Here is a 16,123-nt window from a genome sequence, read left to right as displayed (position 1 = left end):
CCAGAACAAGACAAATTAATCCCAGAAATGTCATGAGCAGGAGGCATGAAGCCAAAGTCATATCTGAAAAAATAGTAGCATTAGCTTAGCTTCAGGTTGAGTGAGAGTCCTTTATCTTCAGAATCACTTGCCATGAGAAATTATCCATGATCTAGTACGTGGTTACACATCTATGCACACACAAAGAGTACTGAATGAACTGAGTTTGTTTTAAAGAAGAGAAGATGTGAAGTTGGGAATAATCATTAGTCCATACTGAGAAGGAATTCAAGTTGAGGCAATTGTGACAGGTTAGTACATCGTGAAATATATATTTGTCTTCTCCTTATCTTTTCAATCAATCCTTTGGTGGCACAGAATTCAAGAGTCCTATAAATATATTTTTACTAAAAATTTCCTCTTTCAGAAGTTTCTCTCTGATTTGTAATCTCTAATTAGTGATTAGTGTGTTTATGTAGTTATATTGCTTTATCTGAGCTGTTCTTTGGAATCACAAAATTTTTCCAGTCACATTTATTCTATATAACAGTGCAGTTATTGTGTGATCTATGTCAAAATGTTTCCCTTCAAGTTTTCCTCTTGTGGAAAATATTGTGAATGACAGGAATTCCTGATCAGGAGAAATGATTAAGAGATAAGTTGTAGAGACAAGTCAAGAAAACATATGTCAGAATATATGTATTCCATCACTTACAGATCTCAAAGAAAAGACTTTTTATGGCATAAAATGAAGGGATGATGAATTGACAACATCTGAAAAGGGATTGGGAATTATGAGTTTGAGTTTACTGGAGAGATAATAGATAAATAGGGACACCAAGAGCAGCATTGCAGAAGAGGAAAGAAATGTTACATTTTGCTAAAAAAAAAAGGGGGGGGCAATGCAAAAGAAGCAGCAATTATAGAGTGTCACAGGAAGATACACTCAAGGTCCTAGTAAAACTCAGGAGATGGCAAATGCCCATGACAACAGGCGAACATTTGGTTATAGTGCCTATTCCACAAGCATACTATCTGAAGGAGATAGTCTTTGTAACATATAAAAGTGAAACTCTTAGTAATATAATTTTTTTCTGAGGGCATAATTAAGATAATAAGTCAGGCAGTTTTCTCCTTATTACAGAAAGGGTATAACTAAGAATACCATCTAAAATAACTGTAAATATATCTTTATAGGTGCTAGACAAACTGTTGATTTACATCATTGTTGATAACAAGATGCTAGGGCATTGCTTTGGTGACAGTTTTTAATGAACAGAATAAGTAGAAGAGGGGAATAAGGGGAAAATGAGAGGGAGGGAAGAATGAGAGGATACAAGGGATGGAATAACCATTGAGATGTAACAAGAATAAATCAATAAAAAATGAAAAAAAAAGAATCATGCATTGTGCTAGCCCAAAGGGCATGTCCCATGAATGTGTTCACTTACCAGGAAACTGGGACAGAGGGGAGGACATCCTAGTGGGACTCTAGATGAGAGAAGCATGGGAGATTAGCAAAGTAGAAGGATCCAGAGGGTCCTAGAAATCTACAAGAAAAACATTATGAATGGCAGATTTGGGCCCAGGGGTCCCACTCAAACTAAGGCACCAGCCAAGGACAATATAGGCCATAAACTTCAAACCTCTATTCAGATCTAGCCAATGGCCAGAACATTGTCCACAGTAGTCTGGTGCCTCATATTTGACCATGTCCCCTGGGGAGGGGATGCCTGGTGGCACTCAGAGGAAAGATAGCAGGCTACAAAGAAGAGATATGATACCCTATGAGCATATAAATGGGTAGGATGTTCCCCTCAGGCACAGTCATAAGGGAGAGGAGTAAGGGGAAAATGGGAGGGATGGAGGAAGGGGAGGATACAAAAGATGGGATAACCATTGATATTTAACAAGAATAAATTAATAAAAATTAAAAAAAAGAAAAAAAAGAATCATGAATTGTCTCTCTACTATTACTAAATTGGAAGAAGTTTTATAATTTTAGTATAATAATCATGTAAATTTTGTTTAGTAAGATGAAATGCAGTTGTTTAACTGGTTGGACCACAATGTGCCTTAGGTATGTAGCCAGTAACTGTAATTTGGTCTTTATAAACATTAAACACCTGCGTATAGCAAAAGCACCTGGAAGGTTTTTTAAATAATTCTGTTAAATTCAGCCATGATTGACAATTTAAAAAAGAGAGATTTCTCTTGAGTCATTTTATAGGATTATGTAACAAAATTCTACACACTGAGTATTCTGAATAATTACTCAAGGTTGTGGATTTCATGACAAAGTATCTGTCAGCCATCCTTGATCTGGGTACATGGGTGGCTATGGTATGAACCATTGAATTAGATTTTGATAAGAGGAACTATTAAAGGCCATTTTAAAGGTCATGGGTAACTGACCTATTATGTAGGCCTCGTACTAATTGTGTGGCTAGGTACTAAGTTTCCCTATTCACACATTCCTTATTTGTCAATTTCAGAGTCATGGATAACAGAGTAACTGGTATGTGTTTCTCTGTTGTTTATTAGTGCAGAGTCTACAATCCTCTCTTGGGTAAGAAACTTTTCCTTCTGCCATGTGAGACATGAGGAATAATGCATTTTCCCTATACAATAGTTGGAGGGTTTCCTGGACTGGTTTACATAGTGCACCAGAGTTCATGTCTGAGTCAGTACCCACTCTCCACACGACTGTGGAGAATGTCCTGACTACTGCCTAGAACAGAGTAGGGGTTTGATGTTTACTACTTGTATTGTCCTTGGTTAGTGCAATAGTTGGAGCAGACTCCCCTGGACACTGATCCACCCATCATGATGTTCTTCTTTAGGTTTGTAGGACCCCCTGGATCCTTCTATTTCCCCATCTCCTATATTTGTCTTACCTAGAGTCCCAGTGGGATATCCTCACATCTATCTCAATCTCCGGGTGAGTGAAGACTTTCATGGGACATGCCTTTGGGCTAGTTTCCAATTATAAGTGTATATACCATGGAAGTCTTTCTGCTTCTGGGTTAACTCACTCAGTATGATCATTTCTTGTTCCATCCATTTGTCCACAAATTTTGGGATTTCCTTGTTTTTAATAGCTGAGTAATATTACATTATTTTAAGTGTACCAATTTTCCATAAATTAGAACTTCTTCTGAGATTGGCATTGTATAATTTCTCTCTTGTTACAGTTTTGAAGCTCATGTATTACAGTTTTGAAATGATACATTTTTGTACTAATATACATTTACACCATAAATACAGTTCACTGAGAGTTTGGCAATCTCATTTTCTTTGTCTTTTTAAAGCATTTTATTTTTTGTTTGGTTTGTTTGTTTGTTTGTTTGTTTGTTTGTGTCTGGTACAAGGAGATACATTGGGAGATTAAGAGAAGGTTATGCTAAATGGATAGAGGCCATATGTGTGGCATCAAGGATGAGAAAAATGAGGTAGAGGGAAGTAAAAGAATACACCATGGGCAGAAAGAGAGAGAGAGAGAGAGAGAGAGAGAGAGAGAGAGAGAGAGAGAGAGAGAGAGAGAGAGAGAGAGAGAGAGAGAGAATGAGAATTAGAACAGAAGGAACAAAGAGACAAGGAAACAGAACGGAGAGCTAGGGTCACAGAGGTGCTTTTATCTTTTTTTTTTTAACATTTACACATTCTTCATTAAATTTTTAACTTGACATGGAGAACACAATGTTATTTAGATAGAGTAAATGAACAAAAACTACCAGAAGGATACTATAAAAAGATCATTTTGGTTTTTTTATGAGGGATCATATTTTATTTTTTATTTTTATTTTTTTAAATTCTTTTTTTTAATTAATTTATTCTTGTTACATCTCAATGGTTATCCCATCCCTTGTATCCTCCTATTCTTCCCTCCCTTCTATTTTCCCCTTATTCCCCTTGAAGCAACCATTAAAGAAAATACAAGAGGCCTGCTTTTATCTTTTATCTAGCAGCCATCCATGGAAGAACCTGGAGGCAGCAGGTGATTATGTATGACATTGTTAGGTGCCTGAGGACAGGCCAGCAGGATTCCCCCCACTAGTAACACTCCTTCCTTTTTGTTTAATAAAAATGAGGGACTAGGAAGTGGTGGTAAGATGGGAATGAGTGTGTTGTGTTCTTTTTGCTGCTTCTTGCTGACTGGGGTTAAAGGCATCTTTGGGGGCCATGAGTAAGTTGGGATGCTGGCAAAGTACTGGGAGAGATGGCTGTTTGGTTCTCTTCAGAATTTCTAGGACCATCTGTGGATAGGGAAGCACTGGCCTAGCTTAAACAGTCTTCAGGTTTGGGCTGTAGCACCTGTGAGTAACTCTTTTGGAGGTGTCCTGGGTGCAGGAAAGACCTGGACTTGGCAGAATAGTAGAATATATATATTCCACAAAGTTAGGAAGAAATTTTTTACATGTACATGTGATACCTTTAGGGCCAACCTCTTGATGTGTTGGTGGAGGGGAGTCCCAAAACCAGGAGGAGAAATTCCACCCTCTAAAACAGGAGGTCAACATAGGTTTTTGATTCCCAAAGGGTACTTAACTGGTGTCCATTTGATGTCTGAGAGGTGGATCCAAGTGGATTCTCTGAAGCTTACAAATACTTTTTTTAGTTTACAAAAGAGTCAAGGTTTAGACAATTTAGCATTACCATTGTTTGCAGTCTGTATTGAAACACACATAATAGAGAAGAAGCTTGAGAAATAATTTTGGGTTAAAAGGATAAAACCTCTTTGAAGTGATCTCAGTGAAGATGTGGTTCTGTGGAGTAAGAGGATCAAAAATTTCATTTGATTATGATTTCTAGTATTTGAGCCGACTGTGAAAGAGGGGCTTGTTCCCTCTGTATAGAAGATTGACATTGGTTGTATATAAATTTAGCACAATAAGACAACACTTTTAAGTCTATAATTAAAATCCAACCCAAACAAATTTGAAATCTTGAAATTGTGACTATGATAATGGATCATAGAGTGAAGGCTATTTACAAGAGTTAGAGTACTAGTTTGTCATAACTCTACTGATTAATGCCAAAGCTCTGAAATTTGGAGCCTTAATGCAACAGTAGCATAGCACATGAAGAAGTCTGAAGCTTTTTTAATTCTTTTTATATACTTTAAATCACTTTCATTTCTTACTTTATGCTTTTCCTTGCATCTATCAACCATAAAACAACTTCTTATATCATAAAATATGTTCTTAGGTCCTCATAACTTAAGCTGATGTATCTTTAATCCTTACATAAATTTTACATACTTTCCCTATTCAAGTATTTGCCATGTCACAGGTGTCTGATTTTTTTTTTTGGTGTTTTTTTTCCTCCTTTATTAATTTATTCTTGTTACATCTCAATGGTTATCCCATCCCTTGTATCCTCCCATTCTTCCCTCCCTCCCAATTTCCCCTTATTCCCCTCCCCTATGACTGTTCCTGAGGGGGATTACCTCCCCGTGTATATGCTCATAGGGTATCAAGTCTCTTCTTGGTAACTTGCTGTCCTTCCTCTGACTGCCACCAGGTCTCCCCATCCAGGGGACATGGTCAAAGGTGAGGCACCAGAGTATGTGAGAAAGTCATATCCCACTCTCCACTCTACTGTGGGGAGTGTTCTGTCCATTGGCTAGATCTGGGTAGGGGCTTAAGGTTTACCACCTGTATTGTCCTTGGCTGGTGCCTTAGTTTGAGCGGGACCCCTGGTCCCAAATCTGCCTATCATAATGTTCTACTTGTAGGCTTCTAGGACCCTCTGGGTCCTTCTACTTTGCCTTTCTCCCATGATTCTCTCATCTAGAGTCCAACTAGAATGTTCTCTCCTCTGTCTCAGTTTCCTGGTAAGTGAAGGCTTTCGTGGGACATGCCCGTTGGGCTAATATGCAGATATAAGTGAGTATATACCATTTGAGTCTTTCTGCTTCTGGGTTAACTCACTCATTATGATCATTTCTAGCTCAATCCATTTATCCACATATCTTGGGAATTCCTTGTTTTTAATAGCTGAATAGTATTCCATAGTGTATATGTACCACAGTTTCTTTATCCATTCTTCTATTGAGGGACACTTAGGCTTTTTCCATGTTCTGGCTATTATGAATTTGATTTTTGACAAAGAAGCCAAATCCATTCAATGGAAAAGGGATAGCATCTTCAACAAATGGTGCTGGTCTAACTGGATGTCTATGTGTAAAAAAATGCAACTGGACCCATATTTGTCACCTTGTACAAAACTCAAATCCAAGTGGATTAAAGACCTCAACATAAAACCAGAGACACTAAATCACTTAGAAGAAAAAGTGGGGAAGGGCCTGGAACATATTGGCACAGGAGACAACTTCCTGAACAGAACACCAACAGCCCAGGCATTAATGTCAACAATTAATAAATGGGACCTCATGAGGCTGAGAAGCTTCTGTAAGGCAGGTGACACGGTAAAGAGAACAAAGCGACAGCCTACAGACTGGGAAAAGATCTTCACCAACCCCACATCTGACAAAGGTCTAATATCCAAAATATATAAAGAACTCAAGAAATTAAATACCACCAAACCAAATAACCCAATCGAGAAATGGGGCATGGAACTAAACAGAGAATTCTCAACAGAGGGATATCAAATGGCTGAGAAACACTTAAAGAAATGCTCAACCTCCTTAATCATCAGGGAAATGCAAATCAAAACAACGCTGAGATTCCATCTTACAACCATCAGGATGGCTAAGATCAAAAATTCAAGCGACACCACATGCTGGCGAGGATGTGGGGAGAGAGGAACACTCCTTCATTGCTGGTGGGAATGCAAACTAGTACAACCACTTTGGAAATCTATCTGGTGCTATCTCAGAAAAATGGGAATAGGGCTTCCTCAAGACCCAGCTATTCCACTCCTTGGAATATACCCAGAAGATGCTCCAGCACACAGCAAGAAAATTTGCTCAACCATGTTCATAGCAGCCTTATTCATATTCATAATACGTGTCTGATTTTTTAAAAGAATATAGTGAGTTACTTTTAGGTAAAGGAATAGTAAAGGGTAACTTTAAACCTGGAACTATCTGGAGCAGAGTTAATCTTAAGGCCTGATTTTTACACATGAAGAAGACTGAAGGCTTCTGAAACTTTAGGTAAACCGATCAGTCTTTCACGAGTCTAGTCTTCATACCCATTAGAGACCTGAGAAGTATAAATTTCACCTGAGTAAGCAGAAACTGCAAACCAAACAGCGTCTTAGTATATAAAAATGACAGAGGCTTAGTGGCTACCTGGACAGTCAATGAAAGTTTGTCTCTTTTGCTGGGGGCATCCATCTTTGGCCACCAGTCCCAGATCTAATAGAAGTTTCTGTGAATCAGGAACCAGGAGGGTTGCCATACATTTATTTTATCAAAGTAACACAGTCAACTTCTCAGTGTTTTTCCTGTAAGCAGTTTGGAAAACGTGCTGTCAGCAGTCTAGGTAGAAGACTGTCTACATTGGCCACTGTGGTGACATAAAGCAAGTTTCAGGTAGGGGTTCGTCTGTGCCCATCATCTTTACTGGAGAAGTTTTGGAGTACTGTCAGCAGCTAGCATGTTTATCATAAAAAATCACTTTTTATTAAACATGTTAAATGCAACATTCTACAGATCTCTGAAGTGTTTGAGGACCACATATCTAAGTAAAATAGACCTAAATAGACAAACATTTTCCTTTTTTTGTTTTTTTTTGTTTTTGTTTTTTCGAGACAGGGTTTCTCTGTGTAGCCTTGACTGTCCTGGACTCACTTTGTAGACCAGGCTGGCCTTGAACTCATAACGATCCGCCTGCCTCTGCCTCCCAAGTCCTGGGATTAAAGGTGTGCTGCACCACGCCCGGCCTGACAAACATTTTTCTTGTTACTTACTTTCGGTTTAACTTTAAAAACATGGACAGGAGGTTAAATAAAGCTTAGTCTTGTCATTAATTTCATTAGTTATTAGCATGACTATAAACATTTGTCTGAATACATTAAATGATTTGATCATTTATAAGGTAACTGATTAGGTTGCATTTATTTTTTTAATTAATTAATGTACTTTACATCTCAGCTGTAGTCCCCTCCTTCCGTCCCCTTTAGGTCTCACCATATATCCCTCTGCCTTATAAGCTCCATCATGGAAATATAAAGCCACACCATCCATCCCATGACTGAAAACATCCTCTACCACAGTGACTTGGCACTGTCTTAAGGAAGTGATTGAAAAGTATGCAAAAATCCTTAGTCATAGATACCCCTTGCCACTCTTCCTAGGGAATGCACATGAAAACAAAACTTGCCATGGGGTACATATTTGAGAATTGCCTAGGTCCAGAAAACCACTTGTGAACAGAGTCTTGTTTAGTTCATTTGGTGTTTTTATCATATGATAATTTAAATCATGCGTATATCATCTAACATAATGTAACTGAGGGAACCTGATTACCATCTATGATTCTGGCCTGTTGGTAGGGATAGAGAATTATGTGTGGCTGCCCCATTTCCATCTGAAAATTTCTTTACCATAGCTTCTGTATCCACTATTTTGCCTTTGTGATATAGTATGCAGGTAGAGTCATTGTCTGGGTAATGCCTCAATTATTATGGACAATGGGAGCCATTTGGGAGAAGGAACACAGGAGTTTTTTAGAACTAAACTCTGAGCCTAGTCTTAGTTGCATTAGTGTGTTTAGTGGCAGGGATAAGAACATGAAAAAATAGGCTTGATTTTTATGGAGGCAGAGGCCCTAGACCATTCTCTATTTCATCTTATGAAATTACCTATATTAGTTTAGACATTAAAATAAAAGTTCTTACTTGGGATCAGCAGTCACCATTGACCAATGTATTTATTGAGGCCAGAGTAGGACCAAGAGGCCTATACAAGCGTGGTCAGGGATTTTGCTTACTTATATGTTGGCAAAATAACCTGCAGACAGGCTCACGGAGTACATGTATAGGTGCTGTATAATTTGGAGTACATGTTAGGTGCTGAATGAATATAAATACAGAAGTCAACATCTAGTAACTTAGAACAACCAACCTAGTATAAGATTGCCAAAACATGCCTGGAAGGTAGGAAGGGCATCTCAAAACTCATTGTTTTCCAGTAGTAAAGATACCCAAAGTTTCCTGAAGATCTCAACAGGCATCACATATTATCTTGTCCCAACTGTTCTGGAGGTATTGCATGAATATTCTGGTTGAAAGAAAAAGCTCTCTTATTTGAAGGCCAGATTGTACCTGAATAACAGAGTGCAGTAAGATTGGAGAAAGAGATTGAAAGTGACATCCTGAGAGACATATGGCACTGCCAGTCTGTCTCAGTCAGGCCCATAGCATCAGCAAGTGAATATGAATAGGGGAGTTCTTTGTGGAGAGTTGTAAGGCCAACAGCAGATTCCCTCTGACATTCCTGGGTTTCAACACTGCATGGCAGAATTTTGAGGAAGCTTAAATTGACAGAAGGCAGAAAACATACTCCATGAAGACACTGGACAGAGGCTCTCTGAAACAATAGACACAGAAAAGAATTATGTGGATTAGTCAGGGCTTGGTAGATTTTGTTCAAAGTTGATTCTGACAACTCTCACCAAAGTTTTTATGAGGACTTTGATGTGGCCCTGGGTATATGTCAATCACTTCTGAAGTCACCTTCAGAAAATGACCTCCAACACATACACAAAGGCTATTGGATTTGGAATATTCAGTTAGTCCCTACCTCCACTAAAAATGAAAAGAAAAAATGGAGACCATGTTGTCATGAAGCTGTGAACTTTAATTATGGGCATGTGAATGTCTTCCCTGTAGAAACAATGGAGAATTATGCTTGGGAAATTGACACTCAAGGGTTTGAAGGCAAAAAGGAGATTTCACTCTAGATAAAACTTGAAATGTACCATGTGGGTAATCATTCCACTGCTAGTCCGTTCTTACCCCAAAGATGGATCTTGTGTCCATGCTCTATGATTAGCTGAGTGTAGACATTTGAATGTAGGCTTTTTATAGAAAGAGGGACCTTTTCAATGAATTTTTTTTTAGCTTATCTGGAATGAAGGTATACTCTGAAGTAGTCTGGAGTTTTCTGATGTACTAAAAACAACATGATACTGAGCCGGATTTAAATTAAAGGGTAGACAGGTCCTGAAATTAGATTATAAGCCACTTGGTTGTGTTATGTCGAAAAGTCCTATCTCTGTTTAGGAAATCTTTCTTGAATGATGCGAGCCCAGACTGCCTGTCCATAAACAGCATGAGTATGTTAATTTGTCATGGTTTTTCCTTAGAGATCTTAAGATAAGAGGAATGAATTTGTTTCTTCAAGTTGTTATCAACAAAATCTTAATGAATAGGTGAAGCCCTGTGCCTTCAGCTGCTGATGGTTTCCATGGGAGTTTAGATAATATGGTCAATGCTGGAGAGCTAATTTGAGTAGACTATAACAGGTGCAGGTTGTACTCTCTTTCTGATTACACTAGCCCTGACTGTGAAGGGGATTTTTCCACAAAGGCTTTAATATAAGAACACAATGGTTGCATGAAATTTTTAATAAAGTAGTCTGTATAGGCTAAAGAAAACATTTTCAGAGCATGCCCTAGAAACATTAGGTAATTTATAATTCAATATATGTTGAACATATTCAATCTTTGCAGGACCAATAGAAGCAAAAGAGGTCAGGCACTGGACATCTGAATGCACTCTGCTGTGTTCTGTGTATCTACGTTTATTCTCCTTCTAGTGTCTTGCTTTCCATGGTTAACAAAGATGTATATTTTACTGTGTCATGGCACTCTGGCACCTGCCACTGCTTTTCCACCTTAGACACTGTCCCTTTAGCCTATCTTTTACCTGGACCATGCATCCAGTGATTACCCAGAGAGATTGCATATTGTTATCCTTTTGAAATAGCATTATGGAGTGTTGGCATAAATGTCTAAATGTCATGTCACAATCCTTCAATCCTGATGATAGTTGTGACCATGATTGTCCTTCCTTTGGAACACCCTCTATTGTGTGACTAGATTTAGGCGTTTCCTTGTTTAAGCATATGTTTCACCTTTTCCAAACATACTTTATTTGAAGTTCTTTAAATTCTTATATCTCCCTTCCAACTGACTAACTGTAGTTGGGAGAGAAAGGAGACTTATGGGAACAGGGGGAAATAAACTATGTTGAACTCAGTTCTGGGAAGTGAGTCCCCTGGCATAGTTGGCAGGATTTCAGCAGACCAGATATCCTACCAAAGTTGCTGCTGGAACCTGGAGCATCAGCCAGAACCTGGATCCTTGAGTCCTTTACTGGAGCAGTCACTCTATGAAGGTCTTGAAGTGCAGCAATGAACAGCCAAACAATACCAAGACCCAAAAAGCTCCAGCCTCTTGTTTTGTGATCATGTATGTATATATAAATCCTCTCTGAGTCTGTAATAGGATGTTTTTCAGCTGGCAAAAACCAAGCCACGCCATGATGTGGTTCGACTTCCAAGTCGATAAATATCACCTGTTCTTTCATAAATCTGCTCCCCATTCCCCTCTTGGGATCAAAACAAAAACGTGTTCACATCCAACATCTATCCCAAACTTGGGATCAAAACAAAAACATGTTTATCCACTGTATATCCTCATTTATATTAAAAATTAACTATATACAATAAAATAATTATGTTAATTATCCAAGCAAAGCTACACTTACAAGGACCAGCCCATTTGTATTCGATAATCTTGGAAAATTTATTCTATGATCTATCCTATTCTACTGATAGGATGGTGCCCAAATTTTTTAAAAATTACTTTATTATAATTTACCTTTATTGACCTCAATACATGTTGTTCTCTCTTAAACTAAAGCTTATAATAATGCTATGGCTACATATCCTTTAACCTTGTCTGAGACTTAAGAAGGAAATATCTAACATGAAGGAAGTGAAGGCAAGCAACTTCCAAAAGTATAGACAGGACAGACAGAGTTGACTGTCTGGACAGTCACAGGTTTTTCTCTATTGTTGGGGTCTCCAGTTTTTAGCCTGCCAGCCCAAAATATCTGAGAAATTGTTCTGTGAAGCAGAAAATTTGAAGGACTGGTCCACCTACTCTCTGCAAAGCTGACACCCAATTGCTCAGGGTCCTGTTTAAATCACAGTTTACACAGTCAGACTGTAATCTGCAGTAGAGATAAGAACAGCTCCTCAGTCCAGTAGCTATTCCACCAGTGGGCTATTTCTTTGATGCCCTTCATGTTCACTGAAGTCTATTGAAGGTGCTGCCAGGAGTGGATGTGTTTCTTTGCCAGAAACCCCTTTATTATGAAATGCATATTTTTAGAACTCTATAGTGTTTGAAACCATCTATACATTTACTACAGTGTATAATCATATCGATCTATTCTATCACTTGTCTATTCTATGTATCTATTTGTTAATTAATTTACATATCTGTCTCATTATATTAGAATAGACAAACATTGCTTGTTTTTAGCCATGTAATACTTGCTTAACTTTGAAAATATATACAAGAAACTAAATAAAGCTTATTCTGTAATTAAGTAAACTAGCATCTAATAAGACAAGTAAGAGTTGCATGTGCCTAACTACTAACTTGTATCTCCAAATACTGTGAGCAGCTTGTAGTATTTAGCTCTCATATGACTATCATGTTACCATAAGACTTTCACTTTGCATCATTTCAAATGAGTTGTATATGTACAGTACATTAAGCAAATGTTGAACAGAATCTATCAAAATACAATATACACAATATATATACAGCAAAAGTTGAACAAAATAATCTTAAATTTCTATTGATCTACAACATCATTATAAAATATTTGAGCCTAATAATTAAGTAATTTACCTTATATCTTATAGTTCTATATCCTCCCTGTTTTTCTCTCCCTTTTTCCACGACATTGAAGTGTCTTCTCTCAGTGAAAGCATTCTGTACATGTTCTTTTGGTTCTAACCTTGAGCCCTTGTGCCTTTGTATATTGAACTAAAACAGAGAAGTAAGATGTTAATAGTGAGCCTGTGTTAAAAATGTGCAGAAGGGAAAGTATTACTAAATGTCCTAAAAGAAGGTTTTCTTTTCTGCTTCGTAAACCTTTTTGACTAAGTAAGAAAGAATTTCACACAGCTTCTGTTGTGTATATTGGATATTGGAATGGACAGAAACAGTGTATTAAAAGTATTAAAATCATTATTAAAAGTATTAACAGTATATTAATCACAGATACTAAGAAATAGAATTCCATAACTCCCTTGGTGTATAATCTGTATAAACTGACACCATCGATAGCAAAATATTCTTGATAAACTCTCTCATATCCATTAGTGATGCCATTCCATCACCAGAGGAGTTCCTCATACAGAGAAATCTTGTTTCAAAAGAGAGAGAAGATAGACGTTGTAGAGACCTTGAAGTATTAAATGACTTACACCAGACTTTAAATCTTATCCGTAATGTAGGACTTCATTCTGGCATGACATAGAAAAGATATGCAAAAGAAGAATCCTGTGTGGAGCCCAACTTCCCAAGAAAAACATTTAAAGTTCTAAATACTTTTCTAATGAAATTTTATGACGCTTTAAATATTTACAAGACCAGAACAGAAGGCATTCAGACTAAAATAATATAGTTGAAAAATCAAACATATCCCTGGTGAAGGAAAAAAAAATGAATGAAGACATGTTTGCTTCTGTGGGGTTGACATTCTTATACTAGATATGAAAGAGAGAACATAACTACACTTGTGTGCTGTAGACTGAATCATGCCTTGAGGGAAAAGAGCAGGCAGAACGGAGTATGAGAGGATGAAATAGGAACCTAGAGCACAGAGGCCAGGAGATAGCCAGTATATCAGGAGACCAAGAGGCGCTGGTATAGTAAAAAAGGCCATGATATACAGGAATCAGAGGAATTGTGTAAGGGAAACTTCGTTCTGTCTCTGGGCTTGGTTTTTTTGGGATAGGGGACAGGGTATACCAGCCATAATGTATCTGAAATGGGTACTGTTGATCCTGAGAGAAGCTTTAGTATGTGAATAGCCCCTTCAGTTAGCCATTTCTCCCTTGTATGAGACCTAACACTTGTCAGTACAATTACTCATCTAGATTAATCAGTGCTTCTTCTCTTTCCCTGAAAAAAAAAACATGTTAGGCTTGGGGATTGTTTCCATAACTAGGACATGCACCAGGATTCAAATGTGGTGGATGTCAGGCAAAATTCATAACTAAGGCATCAATATAAAGCAGAGACATTGTGATGCCCTGGTAATTAACCTAACCACCAGATGTAGCACTATAGAGCAGAATGCCACTTGACTTTTGCTATAAAAGAGTTACTGTCTCTTCCATGCTATCTTACTTAATATCAATGTGCACAAAATGTAACTTGTGTTAACACTGAATGTGGTTAGATCTTGCTTATTATTTGACTTCAGAGTCTCCTTACTTTTGAACTCCTGAGATCAGCTGACACATTTTCAAGAGAGAACACTGGGTGCTGTACCAAGGTAGTGGTACAGGAATTTACACCATTATTCTGTCTATCTTCCCTATAAAGCCTTTTCTATGTAAATAGCATAGTACTATACTTTCATTGTTTTACAGATGTAAAGACTCACTGAATATACAATTGAGTGCAAGCATTGAAATGTAAGAACACATACAACACAGGAGAATCCCTCCCAGGGACATGTTTGCAGCTGGATTTCAGACACCAATTTTTAAATAAATATGCCATTGCAGTTATCCTGCTTGAGGTTAAGTTATGAGAAAATGTCCTGTACAGTGTATTTTCACTAGATGGCATAGATCCAAGTGTCTAGAATATCATAAATCACAATTGTGAAAACTGGATTTGTATTTTCATCAGTTTTTGAATGAAAATGAATATATCTAGTTTTGCTCAGCGTTCTAAATCATGAACAAAAAATTTTTCCTCTCTGTGTCGGTCTGGAAACACCAAAGCTCATTCTTGTTTCCTTGTCTCAGATAAGAGTTGGTGGCAGAGCCAGTGTGAGACTCCAAACTGTCTGAGTATTAGAATGCATTACTTTCCTTTGTGTCAGAAAAGAACATGATCTGTTTGATCACTTTTCATGAGACTGCAAAGAACACACTGAACAAAACAGCATTAGACATAATTGTCTGGTTCTTTACAGAGTTGCCTCTCCAGCATATGTATTCAGGTAATAGCTGGTTTTCACTCTTTCTTCTCTGAGTATTTCACTCACATAATCATGCTATTTACATTTATTATACATTTTATACTTTATTAATGGTCATGCAAAATAATTTGATTAATTTTTCTCTCAAGCACCATCCTGATAATTTTTGTCTCCCTTCACTCCTAATTAAATATTATCCCTCTTCTCTTCTTTATGAAAAATATGAAAATAAAAACAAACAGAAAACCTAATGAAACAAAAAGAATACTATAAAACACACATAGAAACAAATAATACACAAGAAAAGAAAACACTTATTTCATTTTGTTTGTGATTCTTGGGAAGTAATCCAGCCCTGGATTGTGGTTGGTACTCTTATTAACTACATTTGAGAAACCTGATTCTCCCTTTGCCAATTGATATGAAATATAGATAGAAGTCTGGTTAGGAGTAGACCCTTGTATATACATAATTAATTCTGGAGTTGTAAGTAGTTTGAAATTTTGGAAGTTTTGTGTGTAGCTATTATGGTAGAAGTTTCCTATAATATGTAGATATATGATAACAATTTAAAATTTTACTTATCATATATAAAGGAGACATTTAGGCATGCCACCATGTAAACCTCCAGTGATACCAAAGGGTTAAATCATTAGCCTAAGAATTCCCACACACCCCAACCTTAACCATGAATTAATATTATTCACAGCATAACCATGATGGAAAGGGCCTCTTTCTAAATATACCACTTACTAATGTAATCAAGATGAGAAAAATGTTTGTTCCAAAAGAGATGCTTCCTCATTATTAACTAGATTCATGTAGTCAGAAGTTATTCTTCCTGCAACTAAAGGATAGAAGTATTCGTCAATATCAAGCAGCTATAGTATGACTTAAGATTGATTGTTTTCAATAACTTCAATCCCTTACCTCCTGATTCATTATGAAAGATTATAGAGTATACTTACCCATTTTGTAATGTATTTGTTTG

The 16,123-nt window shown here is 37.2% G+C and overlaps 1 protein-coding gene across 1 annotated transcript in view; it reads left to right on the top strand.

The window, feature by feature from the left end:
* LOC311592786 (uncharacterized protein) overlaps positions 1-16,123 on the top strand; it is a 386,211-nt gene that overhangs the window by 122,914 nt on the left and 247,174 nt on the right. The window lies entirely within an intron of this gene.

The sequence above is a fragment of the Acomys minous genome, assembly GCF_964271855.1.
Source record: "Acomys minous genome assembly, chromosome: 2".
Taxonomy (NCBI): domain Eukaryota; kingdom Metazoa; phylum Chordata; class Mammalia; order Rodentia; family Muridae; genus Acomys; species Acomys minous.
The sequence above is the reverse complement of the archived record's forward strand: the minus strand, read 5'-3'. Positions and strand labels throughout refer to the sequence as shown.